At 41.8% G+C, this 19,714-nt stretch overlaps 1 long non-coding RNA gene across 1 annotated transcript; it reads right to left on the reverse strand.

The window, feature by feature from the left end:
- Positions 1-577: 577 nt before the first annotated feature.
- LOC118162229 lies at positions 578-11,582 on the reverse strand. Its single transcript, XR_004748348.1, has 2 exons — positions 11,450-11,582; positions 578-865 (listed from the first exon to the last, which is right to left on the reverse strand). It is a non-coding gene; the product is annotated as an uncharacterized LOC118162229 (long non-coding RNA).
- Positions 11,583-19,714: the final 8,132 nt, after the last annotated feature.

Here is a 19,714-nt window from a genome sequence, read left to right on the forward strand (position 1 = left end):
TGTCATGCACAGTGATGGTAACAGTGGCAGGAGCCTTTGTGAAAGGCGGTATTGTGATCTGACAGCAAAACAGGTCCTAAGGTACTCATTAAATTGTTCCAGGCACGGGGACAGCCTATGATTATGTCAAACGGGAGCAGATTGTACGCTCTGCTCTGCTGGTGCACACAACTTAATCTGAAAGTCTGCCTAGGGAAGGTAAGCAACCACAGCCTTGCCCTACAGCCCTGCAGGCAGACCCAGACAGTGGCCCCGGAGGGATGCTCGGGGGGACCACAGGTGACACACAGGTGCTGGTGCCCTCCCGGGGGATGCAGAAGCTTATCCATGCTTTTTTTTTTTTTTTTTTTTTTTTTTTTTTGTATGTTTGGGTACGCCCAGCAGACAAACACTCAAATCTGTGCTTCTAGAAACCAACTGTCCCCAGGTGGAAGCTGGAGTTCCCCAGGAAGAGGCTATGTGGGCAACCCAGGGCTCAAGCTGTGAGCGAGACCTCTCTGGGGGAAGTGTATTTGTGCTGGGTTTTGCCACTGAGAAGCCGCCATCTCCCAATAACAGCAGGTCTCATGGAGCTTCCTCACCCAGTAGAGAAATTACTGTTCAGTCTTTACTAACAATTTCAAAAATTGCTCTGTGCAAGTATTCCTGGTGGCTCAGGAGCAAGCTGAGAACTAACAGTGCTGAAAGCAGGGCAAAATGCATGTCCGCAGGAGCTGTGCTCAGGCTGCAGAGCCGAATGCCACAGTGCCTGGATTGTAGCTTCTGCAAGAGAAACTCTTTGTGCCCAGTTTTGCTTCTTGCTGCCAAGTTTTGCAACTTTACTGGCAGTCTTTTGGTTTTCACTGCAGCTTGTAAAGAGCATTGTCTGGGGGAAAAAAAAAAAAAAAAAAAAAAAAAAAAAAAAGCTTTCATTTAAGAATAGATCTGTAACCCTTGCAGGTGAAAAACAAAACAAAACAAAACAAGACAAACAACAACAAAAAAAAGACCTGGATGCATTATAATGGTTCAAAAAGCAGATTAAAATGTCCAAAATATAGGTATTTTTTTGCTTGTCTCTGCTGCTGCTTGGATTTATCAGCTTTATTTAAAGAACATTAGGCATGTATTATAAACAAATTAAAGAAAGAACCTATCTGACCTCTTGTATATTTATCTGTTAATAAGAACAATCACTTAATCCACAATTAGTTCGTATAAAAATTCAAAGAGGACAAATCATTTAATCTATTTGTAAGTAGAAATACAGTTCACAAATAGGTGCAGTGGCTACAGGGTCAAGGTCTGCCAAGAAGAAATCCAATTTGGCTGATTTGACAACATCAACACTGTCCAGTTAGCTAAATAAATAAATAAATAAATAGCTATGCCAGCACAGGAGGCTCAGGGCTCAGAAAACCCTAGAAGATTCATGATCTCAACTGAGCCCAGGGCAGGAACCAGTGACAAGCAGCTGTTTGATAGCTACAAACCATAACAGAAATAAACCTGATTTTTTGGTTCATTTCAGCAGAGCGTGTGGACAGACATGGTTGGTGGTGGGGATTAGGGACCTGGGAAAAATGCCTGGAAAGGAAATTCCAGGGAGTGACAGACCGCAGCTTGGCAGTGAGAGAGGACCCAGCTTGTGCGAGGAACAAGAGCCATGATCTATATAGATCATGCGTATTAGGTACCTTACAGAAAGTCTTGAGAGAGAAGGGAAAAGAAAAAAGTCGTGCCCAACTTTGTGCAGGTGTTTGATGGGGTGACCAGTAGCAGCCTGGAGGTCTTCACCGATCTGCTGATGCTGAAGGAGCTGCAGCCTTGCACAGCAGGACAGTGGTGGACTAAGCTGAGGTGATGTCCATGGCAACTCAGAATAACTTAGATAAAGCAATATTAAGAAAAGATCAAATTCCTGCTAGAGTCCAGTTTGCATCAAGCAAACGCTGCCAGTTCCTTTCCTCTCTTCTGCAGTATGAGCTTTATACTGCCTTTTGGTCAATGCAGGGAAGGTTTTTTTCATTTACAGCAGAAGAGCAATCAGATGACCTTGGTGACAGGTGTCAAGTCATGTTTGTGAGACTGCACGCCAAGCAGCGAAGCTAGGATCGTGACCAGCAGTATCATTTTCCACAGCTTATCTCAGAGGTCGTGAATACAATAGCTGCTCCGTGCTGGCCACAGCAGGACTCGGAAGCACATCAGCACACCAGGAAAACAGCATTTTAGAGAAAAATACCACAGATGCTTCAGATGGTAGGCCTGGGAGCCAGCTGTCGTGTGATGGGGGTAAAGAATAACTGGGTAATGTGACCCGAATGGGCAGGGTGGTGATGCCGGGTACCCTCTTCATAGAATCTGACATGCTTCAAGTGCCAAGTGGGTCTCTGAAAAAAGCTGGGGCAGAGGCAGTGCAACTGGCAGTCAGCCCCTGCCTAGGCTAGCACCTGCACTCATCTTTCCTGGTCAGTTTTTCATTAAAATCAGATCAAAATGAGTCAGTAGCCTGAAGTGGAGACACGTAGCTGCTGAGGTATGATAATTGTTAGTTTTCTGGTCATAAGAGAAAATAGGAATGCTGCAATTTATTGCTTGTACTATGAATTGTGTTTGTTAAGACTATCATGGGTTAACACAAAGAGCTGTGAGTAAACAATTTATGTAGGAGCAGACAGTAAAAGTTTTGAAGTTTTTGGTTATAACTCATGACTTCTTGCTGATCCCTCATTATTCAAGTTAAACATTTAGTTGGTACCACGGGTGGAGTGAGCCCCAGATCCCTTCCTTGGAGCCAAGGAGAAGTTCCTAATTTCCTTTCTGTCATGTAGCTTTGCAATCAGGGCGACCCAGACTCCAGTCCCAAAATCAGCATCCAGCCCTGCAGGGGAGGGTACTGCAGCTATGTCTACATGGGCAAGCCGTGCAGCACCATAGGAAGGGAGCTGCAGAGGAAAGCAGTCGGTGCCCCCACGCAGCACACATTGCTGGGGTTTTGTCATGGCCTAGCTCTGAGCTGGTCCTGTGGACAATAAAAAAAAAAAATAATAATAATAATAATAATAATAAAAAAAAAAAGGTTCTTGATCCAAATTGAGCCACCAGTTTAGAGATACCCAGGGAGAATGGGTACCCAAGGGACCGAACCCCAGCTCAGCATCCTGACATTCTCCAGCTGGAAGAACTGAAGAACCAACCTGAGCCAGAAAAAAAATAAAGAAAAGGAAAAAGAAAAAAGGAAAAAAAAAGGAAAAAAAAAAAAAAAGGAAAAAAGCACTGCTAGACATCTGTGATTCCTCCTATTATTATTATTTCTACATGTGTCTGTCTCTACAGACAGCAACTGAATACTCCTACTTTGCATGCCAGCAGAAGCTCGTTTTGCTTTCACTTAAAATTAATTTCAGTTTGTGTTGAGTGATGTCAGGCTGGCTGGCGGCCTGCAATATTTCAGCCTCTGGGGAGCAGCAGTCCCAGGTGGGGAACCGCTTTCACAGGACCCACCAGCTGCAGGTGACATCTCTGTGCATCAGGCACACGGGGATTTTCCTGCGCTGAGCCTTTGGGGCTGGTACTTGCTATTCTTTCCCTTCCATGGCATTGCCTATGGAATAAAACTATATGTCACCTAGTGTGAGAGCCACAGACATGCATTGTCCTTACAGGTACTAGATCAGAGATTAATTTAATAATAAATGTTATTCTGTTAATTATATATTTACTGTGGGTTTTCCTAAAATATCATCTGCTGCGATGTAAACACCAGAGCTATCTATATAGGTTATCTTACACCCCACCTTCACCTCCTTCCCTTCTGCCCAGACCTTGTGAGCCACCAACTCCACGGATGCTGGCCATCCTCACGCCTGTGGGTGCTCGGGACAGCACATCTCCAGAGCTGTGATACAGAAACAGAGCTGCTGGGTGTAACTCAGAAAAGAAATTATGCAACTCAGGCAAAGAAACTAATGAAGTGGTAGCAAGTAGGGCAAGATTGTTTTGAAATAGGAATGAATTATGATAGTATATTAAGCTGATTATGCATTCAGGTTGAGATGTACAGAATGGGTGGGCTATGCATAGCTGGGAGAAGCCAGGCGCACAGCCAGCCATGCACAGTGTGTGTGTTTGTGTGGCTGGTGGCAATGAAACCCGCCGCCCTCTGCAGAGAGTACTGTAAATGTGAGCGGGGTCTGCCAGATGGCAGACATCCGGAAAGACACAAGGAGAGAGCAAAGCGTAACCACATTGTGCATGGAAGTAAGCGGGCTGAGCCTGTCCGCAGATGGGAATCTGCAAATCGTAGTCCCAGTGCAAGCTCATGGGAAAATGCTGACGAAGTCAGAACCAAATTCCCGAGCCTCCTCTGTGTAGCTGAAAAATCAGGACGAAGGTTCAGACTGGTCTCATCTATGGTTGCACAAATCTAGAGGAAACTGCAAGCCTAGCTGAGCTGCTGGTGGTGCAGGGCATACAGAAGGGATGTAGGAAGACAAAACTGAATTCACACTGGTCCTGATGTTCATTAGCTCTAGGGCTAATTAGACACTGGATCACCCTGTACATGGCATTGGATTGAAAGCCCAAAATCACAATGCATGAGGAGTGCAAATATATTCCTAGTTGTCTCTTCCTTCGGTTGCCACTCGCCATGGGCAGCCATAGGGACAAGGTGTCCTAGAGCTCCTGAATGCCAATGTGAGCTGGGGAGAGGGCATTTCTATGTAGCTTTTTTCTTGATTGCGTTATACTAGTACAAACAAAAATTATTCTAGGACTGAATTCCATGAAGTAAAGACCAGAATAGCTGGAAGAAATCTTTTCTTTTTCTTTTTTTTTTTTTTTTTCCTTCCTGCACCCAGTCTGTATTTGAATGTTTCTTGTTTCTTTGCAAAACTTTTTGTCTTTCAAGGCAGGCTGAAGAAACAGACAGCAACACGAGACTCATACCCATGTCCTTCTCCCTTGCCTCATCTGCTTTGATTCAGGACTCAGGTGGGCGAGGATGAGCTGCTGCTTTCTGGGGAGTGGGTGCTCACCGAACCCTTGTGGCTCAGAGGTCCCTGTGTAACACACATGGGACACATGTAATACATGGGGCCAAGCTTCTCATTTCTGGCCTATTCAAGTTTTATTCTTACCCAATATGAGCCCAAATAAGAGAAGTTTGAGATTCCTGGATGCTCATTTCCAGGATACATTGAGAGGCTGGCAATAGGGTATTGCTACCTGACACAGCAGAAGCACACCAGCCCATACCTCTTGGAAAAGAGGCATAAAAAAAAACCTCTTCCTCTTATCTGCTTGACTCCCCACCTCCTCCTCAGCTCCTAGTGAAAAAAAAAAAAAAAAAAAAAAAAAAAGGAAGCAAGCTCAGAACAGCTGATGTGATTTACACCCAAGGACAAACCTGTTTGGACAAACTGCTATGTGTTTTGGAAGCCAGCTACTGATACAGCTTTTGAGTTTCACCTTACCCCAGTAATAAAAAGACCTCAGAGAAGCACCGTGATTTGGGTATTGGTCTGTGGCATATGTTAGCATCTGTGCAGGAGCTCCTTAGACCTTATCTGATGAGTGTATTTGTCAAGGGTCTGGACTGATAGAAGGGCACTTTGTAAGGATATGAGCTCCTCCACTCTGCTGTGGTATAAGGGATTGTTAGTGACTTGTCAGTTCATGTTTTCAATTACTGTTATTACTATTATTTTAAAACTGTGGGTGTTTCTAAAATTGCTTTATATCAGATAATAAGTATGCTCATTCTTTAGTTACAGTAATTAGCATTCTGAGTTTGATTCTGCCACCTCAATTGCTCCAAGAGCTGGAGCTGGTTACCACATACACAAAGCTCTTAGCTCTTCTCTATAAATAGATTATATTATATATCCTAGTTTTAACTCCTGATGTCCCAGAGACTATCCTTCCTACCTCTGTCTTTTCTGTGACTCATTCCTGTCATTCCTTTAGTTTCTCTCCCACAGAATGATATGTCTTGGAAAGGAATGCCTTTTTTTTTTTTCTTTTCTTTTTTTAATAACTGAAATAAAAATGCAATTCCTAAGCAATTCCCATATCTTGTCATGTTGCAGTGGAGCACATTTTCTCTCACTGGCTCTGATGAACAGCTTCCGTATCAGCCTCTCATGGGCCACCGTGGCATTTCCTACCAATTGTGCATGCCTTCTGTTGCCCCAGGAGGGGACATTGAAGATAATTACCAGGCTACCACATGGAGCAGCCTGAAAATGCGGTGAGTGACCATCTAGCTGAAAACAAGCTGGTAGGATGTGGTTAGAGCAGAGAAAAAATCTTGCTTTTAAAACCTGCCTGAGTCTGTGCTAAAAAGAAACAATGCATGAGAGCAAGTTGATACCAACAAAGAGAGGAGAGGATTCAATAACATGGCACTGCTGGATGTAACTACAGATTAAGGTATGCTGTTAAAGCAGAAATATATATATATATATTTATTTTCCTGAAAAGCTTAGGGTACTTCTCCTGAGAAAACTGAAAACAGACATTTTGAAGGAAGAACAAACCAAAGAAGTAACAAAAAAAAAAAAAAAAAAAATCCAGACCAGAAGATACCCTGAGAGATGGTCCACAAGGACATGCATTAAACCAAGGAAAAGAGACTGGGTTATCTAACAGGAGTGAATGAACTAATTTTTTAAAGCCTTGTTAGGAGAGTGCATAGGTATTTTATGGTCCATCTCCTGGATGGGCAGCAATTTTCTCATACTGAATAAAAATCTGATTTTTTAATGATGGGGAGTTTCCTAGGGCCCAGAAAGTGTGCTACAGTCAGCTCTAGTTAGTTAGGTCAACTGTTGTCCTCCTCACTGGGCTACACGTGCACATCTTTCAGAAGCTAAAGCCTATTCACCTTGCTGCCCAGTGCTTTGCTCCTCTTCTGTTGATAGATCCCAGCTGGATTTCTTGCTGTACAAAAGCAACAGAATTGCTGGCAGGTATTCATCATGACAAGTCATCTGTCTTGACGCTCACTTCACACCTTGGGTTTGCCATCCCTCGAGTCACTTAACCTTGCAGGCACATTATAAAGCTCGTATTTTTCTCACAGCTGGTATGATATGGCATTGTCTATCCATGCAATAGCTCCGAAGTGCTCAATAGCAAACACATTCTCCATCTAACAGCCAGCTTGAGGAGAGATGAAATGGCTGTATTGGAGCATTTGCATGCAGGACATCTTGCTGTGAACAGGTTCTGCTACAGGAAGAGCCAAACTGACTTTTATTAAACTTGCAGAGGTTAGAACACTCTGGTCTTATTTTTAAGGAAAATATACACGCACGCTCCCATTTCTAGAAAACATATTTGATTTCTAGCAGGTCTACTTGTAGCAAGTGCCTCCACTGATGATGAGGGGTGTCTCACAAATCTGACTTTCTGTTGTCCACCTGCTGCACCCAGCCAGCACACTGTTCATCCTGTGGCAGCCAGCGGTACAAGCAGAGCACACAGCCAAGCAATAAAGGCAGCAGCTCAAGTCTCTGCTCCTGGCTTGGCAGCTGCCCGGGCCTGCCTGGTAGTCGTGCCAAGCTTGGACACTTCAACTTGTGTTTTACATGCTCGGGACACCTGTCTCCGTGTGCCAGAAATGCCGCAGATGCCATCTCACTCTTCCAAGGAAGGCTTCATCCCAGATAAATTTCTCACCTTGAGGAGAACCGTGCCAGCCCACTATATACTCTTGAGGGATATTGCAGCTAATTAAGATGCAATGAGTAACGTGTTTGAAAAGGTAATTAAAATGTTTTTCAATCATTCTTGTACACTCTTTTAAAGCAGTATAAAGCTTGATCATGTCTGTGATTGTACTTTGACCTGATGAAAGCTGTGAATGGAAACATGTACAGTAGGTAATATTTACTCTGGCAGCGAACCAGTAGGCAATGTCTACTGCTTTCATTGCTCTGTGGAATAAAAGTTTTGAATTTTGCACTGTACTGAACCATTTATTGTCTTGAAATTGGCAGCAGTAACACCCAGCTGGATGCCTGTGTGTTTTGTGTTTGTGGACAGGCTGATCCATGGGAAACAATCTAGCCGACAAATCAACTTCTTTATGAATTAAACAAAATCTTTATTTGGGTATGAGGCATTTGAGCCTGAGGGAGCTATTATTTTGGAAAAGGCCCATAAAAGGGCTTTCTAAAACATGGACTTTGTGTGTCTTACATATGATATTCTCATACAGCCATTAGTTATGCCTTGCTCTCTGGAACCCGGTGGATTTCTTTGTAAGTAAGTGGTGTTGGGGTCCAAAATGCTGAGCTGAAAGACAAAACAGAGCTGGGTGTCTGGCCAAGCTATTGAGCTGGTTAAGTTGTTCTTCTGCCTCCCACCTTCTTGCATCCTTTTCCCTAGGACAGGAATGACCATTTCCTATCTGTTTCCCTATTACATAACACTTAAGAATTTCTTATAACCAAAAGAAAGAAAAAATTTACCCAGAAACAGCTGAACACTCAGTACCAAAAATAAGCATTAGCATGTCAAGATAATTCTGTGTGCTCAGAGTCAGTCCTATCAAATCTCACAATCTCATGAATGTCATGGGATCTGACGTTTTCTTAATTCTCCAGCTGATGATAATCAAGGAACCACATAATAATCTTGACTTCCTTAACAAACTTAAAAAATCTCTTGCAAATTTCTAGCTTCGTGGTTGCTGAGAAAACATGATGCAAGAAAAGTCCTAAATCCTGAAGTTAAATAAAATCATCCCACAGTCATTCCAACCCTTTATTCACTCCTCCTAGGTTAATATGCCTAATGGTTCTTTGCTGCTTCTTATACATGACCAGACAAAGAATTGGTTCATAGTGAAATATTCTGTAACAGTCTCTGCTCTCATCCTCATTCAGCCACCTTCATGATTTATTTTTTTTTGTTCATTTGCAGGTCCAAAGGTGTGTGCTGATAATCGGCCTACATCAATGTGCATTGGATATTCTCACAATTTACACATGCCTTGTTCTCTCTGTGCCTTCAATAATAGGGTCCTGTGTTCTTTTTCTTCCTTAAACTCTGAGTGATCAGGCTACTATACTACTACTAAACAGAAACAGGACCCATGCTCACAGACCTCCTGCAGGATTTGGGGAAGGTCAATGTAATAGTTCCTCATCCATTTCTGTGTGAAATGAAGATAACCATATTTACTTTTCTGACCTGTTTGGGACTGCAGGTTATTTTGGACAGAGATTGCTTTTTAGCACATTACATGGCCCTACACAGCCAGGCTTTATTACTGGTCTCTATTTACTTTTTATGGCCCTGGAAGCAGGAACTGGGGTTCAGTTTTTCCCCTCTCCCAGGCTCCCATGGGCTTCCCTGCTCCCATGGTCCCGAAGAGAAGTGTCAAAAGGAAAAAGCAGGCATGAAGTGTCCCTGCATCCGTGCATGGGCCACATGCTAGCGATCTGCAACCTGGCTACTGTGAGCTTGGAGGGGCTTCCATACAGTGCAGGCTGGGCAACACTTTACAGCAGTGTGATAATGCTGGTGTTCACTTCTGTGAATTGTGGCTGGCATGATGAACCATTTATGAACAGTTCTTATTAAAAATAAAAAATAAATAAAAAATCAGGATAATAAATTCAGTTTATAATCCACATCAAAGACTATAATCTGGGCAGGATTTTTCCCAGTGATATGCATGACACTGTTTGCTGCCTTGTAATACAGCTTTCAGAGGTGGACATAATTTTTTTTCACGACTTTTCTGGACTATGATAAGCATTCAAACACAGTCAGTTGCCTTACTCTTTCTTTGTATCCATATAGCTTTAGATGTCTCCCATTAACCATGTTTCAGAGTTTGAATGTTTGATATTTTCAGGAAGAAATGTGAAAAAGAAAGAAAAACATAATAGTTTCCGATCATCAAATATTTTGGGTGAGTCATTCGCCTGCATAGCTAGATAAATGCAACAGGACATCCTGTAACCGTTGTGCAGTTTTTTTAACTTCTGTGTTGGTTTTTTTTTTTTCTTTCCCTACGACATAAATAGTGAAGTAGGGAAGAAAATGGCAGTGTAGTCATCTCCAGACAGTTATACTCTCCTTTGCACTTGGATCCTCTCCTGCATCTGATGGGGAACTCCTGGGGCAACTACCCACCTAGGTACTGAGATACAAATATGGGTTGTGTTCTCCTCCTGGCAAGGAACTGGGAATTCAAGGGCAAGGCCTCCTGAGGGAGGTTAGAGAAGCTGATGTTATTTCTCTGAGCCCTTTGTCTCTTGAAGAAGCTTCAGGAATTACCAACATCAGAGAGATGAGCCTTCACTGGAGCTTTCCAGGAAATGAACCAAAGGGTCTGTGCCAGCAGCAGCCCTTTCTCTCACCTGCTGTTCAGAGACTAACCTCCCCGCAGCCATTTGTTTAGCTCTTGCATGGCAGTAGAAGAAATTATAGGAGATTTCTGGTCTTTCTTTTAGATACTGATAACAGGATGCAGCTGACCAGAATACCAGTAAGAATGGAATAACTGAAGTCAAATTCTGCTCCCAGCAAAAGAAAACAATAAGTCATAAAACATAATAATTCTGGTTATGCAGTCAGTATATTTAAGAGTAACAGAGAAAGAAGGAAAAGCTAAAACATTGGCAGGAAAAAAAAATGTTTTCCCCCTTCCATTCTATCTGCAAGTACAAACAGAGCTTTGAACTTCAATCTATCAAATGTCAATCTGTTCATACCCAGAGGCCTTGGAAAATATATCTGGTATCAGGTAGATAAACATCTAGTCAGTAATCTTGGAGTGAGCCTGAGACAGTTTGTGTTTATGTGTTTATGTATACACGTGTAATCAACAGAAACTAAACAAAACTAAACAGATAGCTTTATGACTACAAATCAAGTGAAAGGGAATTAGTGGAGAGATCACAAATGAATAAAGCCTAACTTTCAGCAATAATTCCTGAGAGAATTTTGGAGGTATGACTTCACACCTGAAATAACTGTGATCTCCTGAAATTCATCTTCCTCCTTGAAATCCTTTTTCAAGACTTGGCCTTCCTGTGACATTTAAAAGTAATTAGCTGATGGATCTGAAATGTCCATGTGTCACTGGGATATAGAGGATTGTATTGCCACTTATTATATATTGTCTTTATTTAGTATCAGGATATGCCTTTCTGTGTTCCCACAGTACATGGCACAGTGACGTCTAGTTGTGATCATGATAAACCCCATTAGTAATGACCAGGAATCAACTCTGTCAATACTTCTCGCATCTCATGACCTGATGGCGAGATGATAGAAAGTCAGCATATAATTACTACTGTTATATATATTAAATTCTGACACTCTTCTTCCTCTATCTCCCGTACCTCAGTAGGCAGAACAGGTTGTGACTTTTTCTTTGTTTTCATTTTGAGTTTACATCAACATTTTCTCCAGGGTGAGGAGTTCCCTTTGGTTTACATACCTCTTTCATGGACTTCTTCCACTCCCTCATTCTTTGAGCCTGTTCCTGATCTGGTCACAGGTACATTGGCAGCAGGCATTTTGTTCTTTATATTGGCAAACTTTTTTTTCCACTTTTCAATCACTGGTTCTCCTTTCCTCTCACAGTGCCATCTATTTCACAACCATTTTTGTCAACAAAATGCCTCCCACTCGCTATTTGCTTTCCACCTCTGGATTCTTGCCCTGAGCGTAGACTGAGAAGTCAATAGAGTTGGCACTGTCTCTGTATTTACATGTGTATATGTTTATTTATCCACAAAAAGCCCCAGCTCCAAACCTCAAAGCCTTATTACAGTAAGTAGTGCTGATGTGGGTGAAAAAGCTTTAACCTTTTAATTCCAGGAACTACTTGAAATGCTATTTTCTAGTCTTGACTAAAAGGTAAAGGTTAGTATAGATTTCTTCGTGGCCCTCAGAAGCCCTTGAGCTCTCCTTTCATCTGGCTCTGGGTTCTGCAGCCTCCATTGTTCTACAGTACTATTGTAGAGCCTTTTCTTTTTATCTCCTTTAATTGGGATAGCTTTCCTGAATAACTTGTTTTTCCCTGCTTTTCTTCAAACATTACCTGAAACTTACCTTCCTCTCCTAATTGTTCTTACACAATTGTTCTCTAAAACCTTTGATTTAGTTGGCTTAGTAAAATATGCTATGAAAAATGTCACAGGAAAGAAAGTGCTGCTTTGTTCCAGATGGTATTTTTATTTCTGTAATGGCTGGGAGCTCTCTTCAGTTTACTTACTAAGCTGCTTTCAATGCTTGTTGTTACTGATGGCAGTATCATTTTTCTGTCATGTTCTCATCATTTAGTATGGTGTAGTCACTGCAATCCTTTACTTCTCTTTAGACATCAGAGCATATTTAATAAACCAGTTTAGGGTTGTACTTGTTTCCTTTACCTTTGATGACTAACACAGTTGAGCCAGTTTGCAAAAAATAGGTGTCTTTCCTGAGTATTGAACTGAAAAGTTTTTTTTTATAAATTGACACATACACAAACAAATAGTGAAGCTGGAAGGGAAAAAGTTTCTTTTATGCTGCTGTTAGTTTTTACATCTATCTTTTTTTTTTTTTTTTTTTTTTCTGTAAAGCCTATTTCATTGGAACTCAAATACTGGCTAATATCAGGAAGCATAATACTAAGAATATACAGAAACACACACAGAAGTGCATTCAGAAGTTGCATTTTTGCACAAAAGTGCATAATTCTAAGCCAGCATACCCATATTTAGCCTATTTCAGTCTAGCAGAAAGAAACCGCCACCAGAGAACTGGTATGGCGATCATTACGGTCTCCTTCCTTAAACTCAGTATATCCTCATGGTTCTCATCGCTGTTCACAGGATAAGCAAGAGAACAACAAAGAAACTAAGGAAGCTGACTCTTCATAGGTAGGCTTCGTCCCAGTGTCCCAGGGCTGGACAGCCTCAGTGAGGCAGGCTGGAGCTGCGGTGCCCATGGAGGCGATGTGGTGTCACCTCCCAGCAGCCGCGGCCTGTGCCTGCCCCGGGTTGTGGCTGTGGGCTCTGCAGATGCTGCAGGACTCCTCTGCACAGCAGTTTGATCCTGGCTGACGCGTTCAGCCTTGGAAACCTCCAGACAGCTGCTGGCAGGAGGAGGTGACCATTGTGGCCATCCTGTGCAGGTGCTTCCTGACTGCCTTGGAGCTGAAACCAGGTCCAACACCCCTCCCATACAAACAGCCTGCTCTGCATACTCTTCCGTTCAGCAGCACAGCCAGCTGATTGGCAGCCATCAGACTGTCCAAGAGACATTTCTGTGCCTCATGAACATCTGCCTGTGCCTTTTGTTTTCTTCATGTCCTGCTGCAGTACAGTGTGGAAGGTACACTCCGCCTCACGAGTGTGAGATCCAGGAAAGCGGTCCTGGAACCTGGCTGAAGCTGTCCATATCAGAAATTTCCTCCCTAGCAGAGCAGCAGTTCTACCCCAGATTTCATCACATTCACACTCTGCCTATCCAAGGGTCCTCAAAGTCTTGGGAGATCCTTGCCAGCAGCCTCCCAGAGCATACCATCAAAGTGGTCTTGCAGCAGGGCCTGGAAGTGGCTGCTCAGCAGAGAAGTCCTCTACACCACCAAGTTTATTTTTCCTTTGGCTATCTCATTCAGCCTGACAGGTTTTTTGAGCAGTAGGGACCCCTTTAAGGAGATTTTTGGTACTTCTCAAAGAAGTAGCCCTTATTTTTTCCTGTTTACCCTCATTCATATTCTCCACTGCATCGATGAGGAGGAAAAAAATTAATGGGCTACTTAGTCGTTGAAGATTTTACCTACCAACAACATTTCTAAGTGCCTTCATTTAATATTTTTATCATTTTAACTAGTATTTATTCTGAGCTATTTCAGGAAGCACTAGATTGCTAAGTCTCACTGCATTCTTACAGTTAGCACATAGCCTTAGCTTTGCCCTGTGTGCCATAATAGCACGTTATTATCATTGTTGTCAGTCCAAGCCAGACTCTTGCCAAAACTGCTATTTATAACTCACTTTTTAAGAAACAATCTAATGCTGAACACATCTACCATGCAGTTGTCAAATATTTGCTACTTTGAGGTTTAAATGTCATTCAGCCTTTAAATGGAGCACAGAAATTTTGGTCTAGCAGGAAATGTCAAACCTATGCCATTAGAAGAGGTTGTTGTTGCTTTGTTTGTTTGTTTTTCTTGTACACTTTGGCATAGTGGCATAATTGGATGAGAACAAATGTGTCTTAACAACTTCGTTACATTTTATTTTTTAATCAGGATTTTGATATTCATGTTATGATACTAAAATGGATATCAAGAACTGTGTTTCTAAATCCAGCTTTTAAATATTAAGCATTGAAATAACTGCACATTGTGCTGTCCTGTGCAAACATTGGATACTGCATCTGGATGCAGTCTGGATGGGTGGGCTCAACCTTGTACACAGCAAGCTGGCTGTGACTGTCTCACCAGTCTTCTTATTCAACACATTTCTTCCAACTGCTACCTGCTCTGCAGGTAATGCTGTATGAGAGCTAAAGGAACTTCTTCCAGTTTAAAGGCAAATGAGTACTGGGAGAGCAGGTTGAAAAATTGTGAGGAGGGAAGGGTGCATATAAATCAAAAGCATGGTCTCACTTTGGGGCCAGAGTAGCTGAAGGAAGACCAGGTAGGGCAAGAGGGTGCATGAGTTAAAAGCAAGCTTATTTGAGAAGGCCTTAAGAAAACTGAGATTAGCAGACCAAAAAGAGTTGGACAGAAACATAGAATAATTTGGGTTAGACTCCAACTCAAATCAGGCTAAGATCAAGTTGCTGAGGGCCTTGTCTAGTAGTTTTGAGTTTTTCCAAGGACAGAGATACTACAGTCTCTCTGCACTTGTTCAGGGTTTAACCACTCTCATGATGAAAATATTTTTCGCCCGATCCAGCTGGAATTTTTATTGCTGTAATTTGGCCATTGCCTTTTGTCATTTTGCTTTGCACCTCCAAGAATCTGGCACATTCTTCTCTATAACACATCTTCACAAGGTTGAAAGCTATAATTAGACCTCCACCAAGTCATCTCTTCTCCATTATGAACACAGGTCTCAGCTTCTCTTCATATGTCAAGCAGTCCAGATCCCTAATCATCTTCACGGCACTCTGCTGAACCTGCTCCAATTTGCAAATTGATCCCTGGTGAGGAAGAGGTGAAAGATAATAGGGTAGGAGAACAGCTATGAGACAAGAGAGGATATGGAGGAAAACCTGCAAAAAGTAGAGCCCTGAGCTATTAGAACAATGTATGCAAAAGAAAGTGGAGGATGGGAAGGAGAAAAAGAAAAAAAAAAAAAAAAGAAAAAAAAAAAAGGCAGGAGGAAACTGGCCATATAATTCCCACTGTGACCTGTAGTAACTATGTTACTAGAACATCTCAAGAATTTGGCCCCAAATGCTTTTGTCTTAGAGACTTGTTGTTCCACTGCTTCCCTTTAAAGGTTAGTGTTGACATGCATTTCTTTCAAAAGTGGCTTACTAAAATTTTTCAGTAGCGTGCATAAATTATGGACAGCATGAAATGGGAGGTTAATCACACAAGATAGTCACCAAAAAGTGAGTGATGTTGGCTTTTTTTTTTCATTAGACGTAATCTTTTACAAACACAGGTGTCTAAGCAAGACAACTCTGCAACATAAATGTGGGGGTGACAGATACTGACACCTTTTCTCTAATACCTTGATTTTCTTCATAGCAGCAGGCATGGCCATGAGCTTGTTGTGTGACCACTTTCCCATTTGTTTTGAAGCATCCTGGTCTTCCAGAAGATGCTCTCCTGCTTGGTGGCATAGGTGTCATTTGGAAGATTTTGCTTGAAATGGTTGTCAGGGCTGTTACTCTCTAGTACGGAGAGTTTTCTTCTGCTGCCTTGGGACTGCTGTGATCTGTTCCTCTGATCATGAGCTTGACAGATCAAGTGGCTGTTGCTCAATGACCCCATTGCCATACTTTAGCAGACATTAACTTGACACACTGGGCCACAAAGCTACTTTGGAGGCCTGCTAATGTCAGTTCTTGACAATGTACTGCATTCGTGCAACGATGATGGTGAAGCAGAGCGACATTTTGAGTAATGTTACTGAGCAATGGGACTACAACTGCCACCTTGTGTATTATTAATTCTAAAAAATTATTCTACTTTATTTTTAGGGAAATATTTGTGAAATTATTAAAAATATAACCCAATATATTGTTTTAAGGATTATCTTATAGTTTTTTATCATTCAGGATATTACTTGTTCAAGTAGATATTTCAGATTTTCAGCTGTATTTGCAAATTATGAAACACCAACCTATCTCTGCTGTGGGTGAGCTTCTTTCAATTTTGTCATCTTTTTTTTTTTTTTTTTTTTTTTATGACTAATCATCCTGCTTAATCACCTGAAAAAAAACGTTAACTGTTATCAAAACTTGTGATTTATACTGAAATAATAATGTTATTAATAAAAGGCATTAGACAATTTATAGAAAGAGTTAAAATCATCTCAGCACTATATACTCTTAAGTCTAAATTCTGAAATGAAGGGAAAATAAGAAGTCAAACGGAGTAGTAGTAGAAGATACAGAGTCATTCTGTCTGGTCAGCTGTGTCCCACTTGTCCCACTTGAGCCCATTTAAGAGACTACAAGAGATGAAATTCAGTGGAACCCTTTTGGCAAGGATATCCAGGGTGCTGGGAATCCTTTACCAGGTACACAATGGTTCTGATGCCCTCCACTGTCCTTGTGTCTCCCTAGATAGTTGCCTTTCTGCATGAAAAAAGACTTGGAAAACATGTACCATCCACAACATTCAACAGATATTCATGCCCCAAATATTATTTTTTCTATCTACTTTTGCCATCATTATGTAGCAAAAATTATAAGGCAGGAAAAAGTGTCTGTACAGATGTTTAGGTAGTAGATTCAAATTAGATTAGAATCAAATGTGTATTACATATTTTGGTTAAAAAACGTTATAGGTGGGTTCATTCCTTTTATCTCTGAGATTGCACAGTTCACAAGCACCCTCACAGCTGTACCTGAAGAAACGGTGACACAAATAGCAAATTAGCTGTGCTTAATATTAGGCAATTTGCATGCCTAATGTAAAGTATGCATTTTTATGTGTTGAGGGACTACACAGTGCAGGTCTGTTTCTTTATGTGAGCAAACTTGACTTGCTTCTGAGTATGAGCTAATAAATTTAAACCTTTGTGTGCAAGAAGGCTGGCTTGGTGACAAGAGTGCGTGCACAGGTGTGGAACTGAATTGTTGTTGTAGTTTCTAAAACTAGGTTCCTAGTTGTAGGAATTAGTTGTAAACTGCTTGCTTTGTTCATAGAAGCTGTTTAATATATCTATATATCTTTATATCTATTTTCTGTTACTCTATAGCCCATGGGGGGAAAAAGGCCCATATGCTAAATGGGTCTTTTACTTCATTATACTTCATACAAGTAAAAATTAATTTAGGCGAACAGACAACTCTTAACATGCATGCCATCTACAAGACTAGCCTAACAGCCCCACATCTCAGTCTTAAGTTGCTTTTGGTATTTTGAGATGTATTTCTACTGCCACCCTTGTTTCCAAGGCAGTGGTTCAATACAAAGTAAATCTAATTTTAAAGACTTCTGGACCAAAATTTCAGTGACCCTCTAATGCAATGCACTGATCTGATACATAGAGTAGAAAGTTCTGAAGGGTTAAATTTGTATCAACAGATTTTAATCTGGCTTTGCCATAGCACAAGTTCAGTGGCTCTCCCACAACTAGGCCCATCCCAAGGGTCTGCCCCAGTGCCCTCTTACCTCCACTCTGTTCATCCTATATAAAGATAATGTTTCTTAGATATCATCAGCAAGTTTATGATCTTACATGCATCGGCCATCTCTGATGCATCTGTGAACATTTACTGTAGTCAGGCTTCTTTGTCATAGATCTTATCCTCAATTGCTGCCTTGCAACAAATCTCTTCATCAGATTTTTTCCTTAACCCTTGCCTTTGCCTCAGCATTCACACAAGTCTGCCAGTGCAGCACTGTCACTGACTCAGAGCCAAGCTAAGTCAAGCTGTAAATCTATTCGAGACATAAAAATAGCTGATGTTCTTCAGAAACTGTCCAGCCCAGTCCTGCCCCTTACACTACCTCATGCTGCAGCTGTTTGTGGGCAATGCATACCAAGATACAGTTCACCATTTCCCACAGGTGATTCAGTGGGGATATCAGAGAGACCTGGAAAAGTTAAGAGCAAAAGACAAATCTCTGAAAAGTTCTGAGAGGTGAGTAGGAAATGAAGAACAGTGGAAAGGAAAGGAGAGGTGAGATGGTGCTGACAGCTACTATCATTACAGTGGTGTAATATATCCTGAACAGGTATATACATGTACTTTCAGAGAAAATAGAGGACTCTATGGCAAAGAAACTAAGGTTCCCATTTGTTATGGTTGATGTCACTCCCCTTAAGGCAGAGGAGGAGTCTGAGCACAACAAGTTACCCACATGGAAAAGGCAGCCAAAGAGAAATAAAATATCCTTAGTAGCCAAAAGCGACATCTAATGCTCAAAGAACAATATATATATATTTTTCCCCTGGATTATCTTTGCATTTTTTAGTAATTCATTTAGTAATTCATGTCCCAAGTGCTTTGCTGGCAGACTATCTATCTAGTGCCTGAAGAATGCTGCTCCCTAACTCTTGCATGTCCCTAAGCTGTGTGGTACCTCCCCGTTACTGCCTACAGTGTTCCTCTGACCCTTGCACCACCATACTTTGTGTCAAGTCAAATTGCATTTCATACTCCTGAAAGTCTTCCAGGTCTGTGACCCCAGTGTGTCCCAGTGTTGCTGACTTATCCCTAGCAGTCTCCTCACTTGGAAAGAGCCACTTTCCACATTATCAAGTGTTAAACCTTTGTTTAAAAAAGGCTTCACCAGTGGAGAAATTTGCCTTTGCTACCCTCCACCCTGTTGCAAGTCTACGGTAATTTCTGTCTCAAAGGCTGAAGATCATGCCTTACATCCTTCAGAAATGTATATGCTTTCCCTCAAGCCAGGAGGCCTCCTTTCCCCTAAATCTAAGCTCCATGTAGGTGGTTTTCCATCCCTACTGCCTCCAATGCACAGCCCTTCATGGATTAGGAGCATCCTATCCAAAGAACCTGCACATGGAAGCTACCAGGAGCTGAACTGATCCAGGCAGGGCAGAAGTTGCTGGTCTTAGGCCTTCAAACAGCCTTTGGAAATGTTGTCAACCTGTCTAGCTAAGGAAAGAACAAGGATTGCTTTGGTTCTCTTACTAAACCAATTCTAATGACTTGTGGCAGAAACCAGAACAAGTACATGGCATGCATGTTAGCCAGGAGACTGGACATCATCACAACCACCTGCAAGAAAGATGTGGCTGTGGTGATGAGAAAGAACAGACTCTGTCCTGGACTAAATAAAGTACCCTGGGACATTCAAAGAGTGGGGCCAGGTAACAAACACAGCTGCTGTTGAGATCACAAGTGCTGCCATAGACTCAAGAGGAGGTCAGTAATAGCCATAAGGAACATCAGTAATTCCTCTTCCCTCAGAAGGTCTTTCTACCTCAGACTTAGCCTTCCTGCCTCCTTCATATCCTCTCCTCAACACCTCCACACCAGATAAGCAGCTACTTAAGGCCTGGCAGCTTCTAAATAACAATTCCTAAAAAAGCAAGCATTACCTGCTGCA

Source organism: Oxyura jamaicensis, chromosome 2 (genome assembly GCF_011077185.1).
Source record: "Oxyura jamaicensis isolate SHBP4307 breed ruddy duck chromosome 2, BPBGC_Ojam_1.0, whole genome shotgun sequence".
Lineage (NCBI taxonomy): Eukaryota > Metazoa > Chordata > Aves > Anseriformes > Anatidae > Oxyura > Oxyura jamaicensis.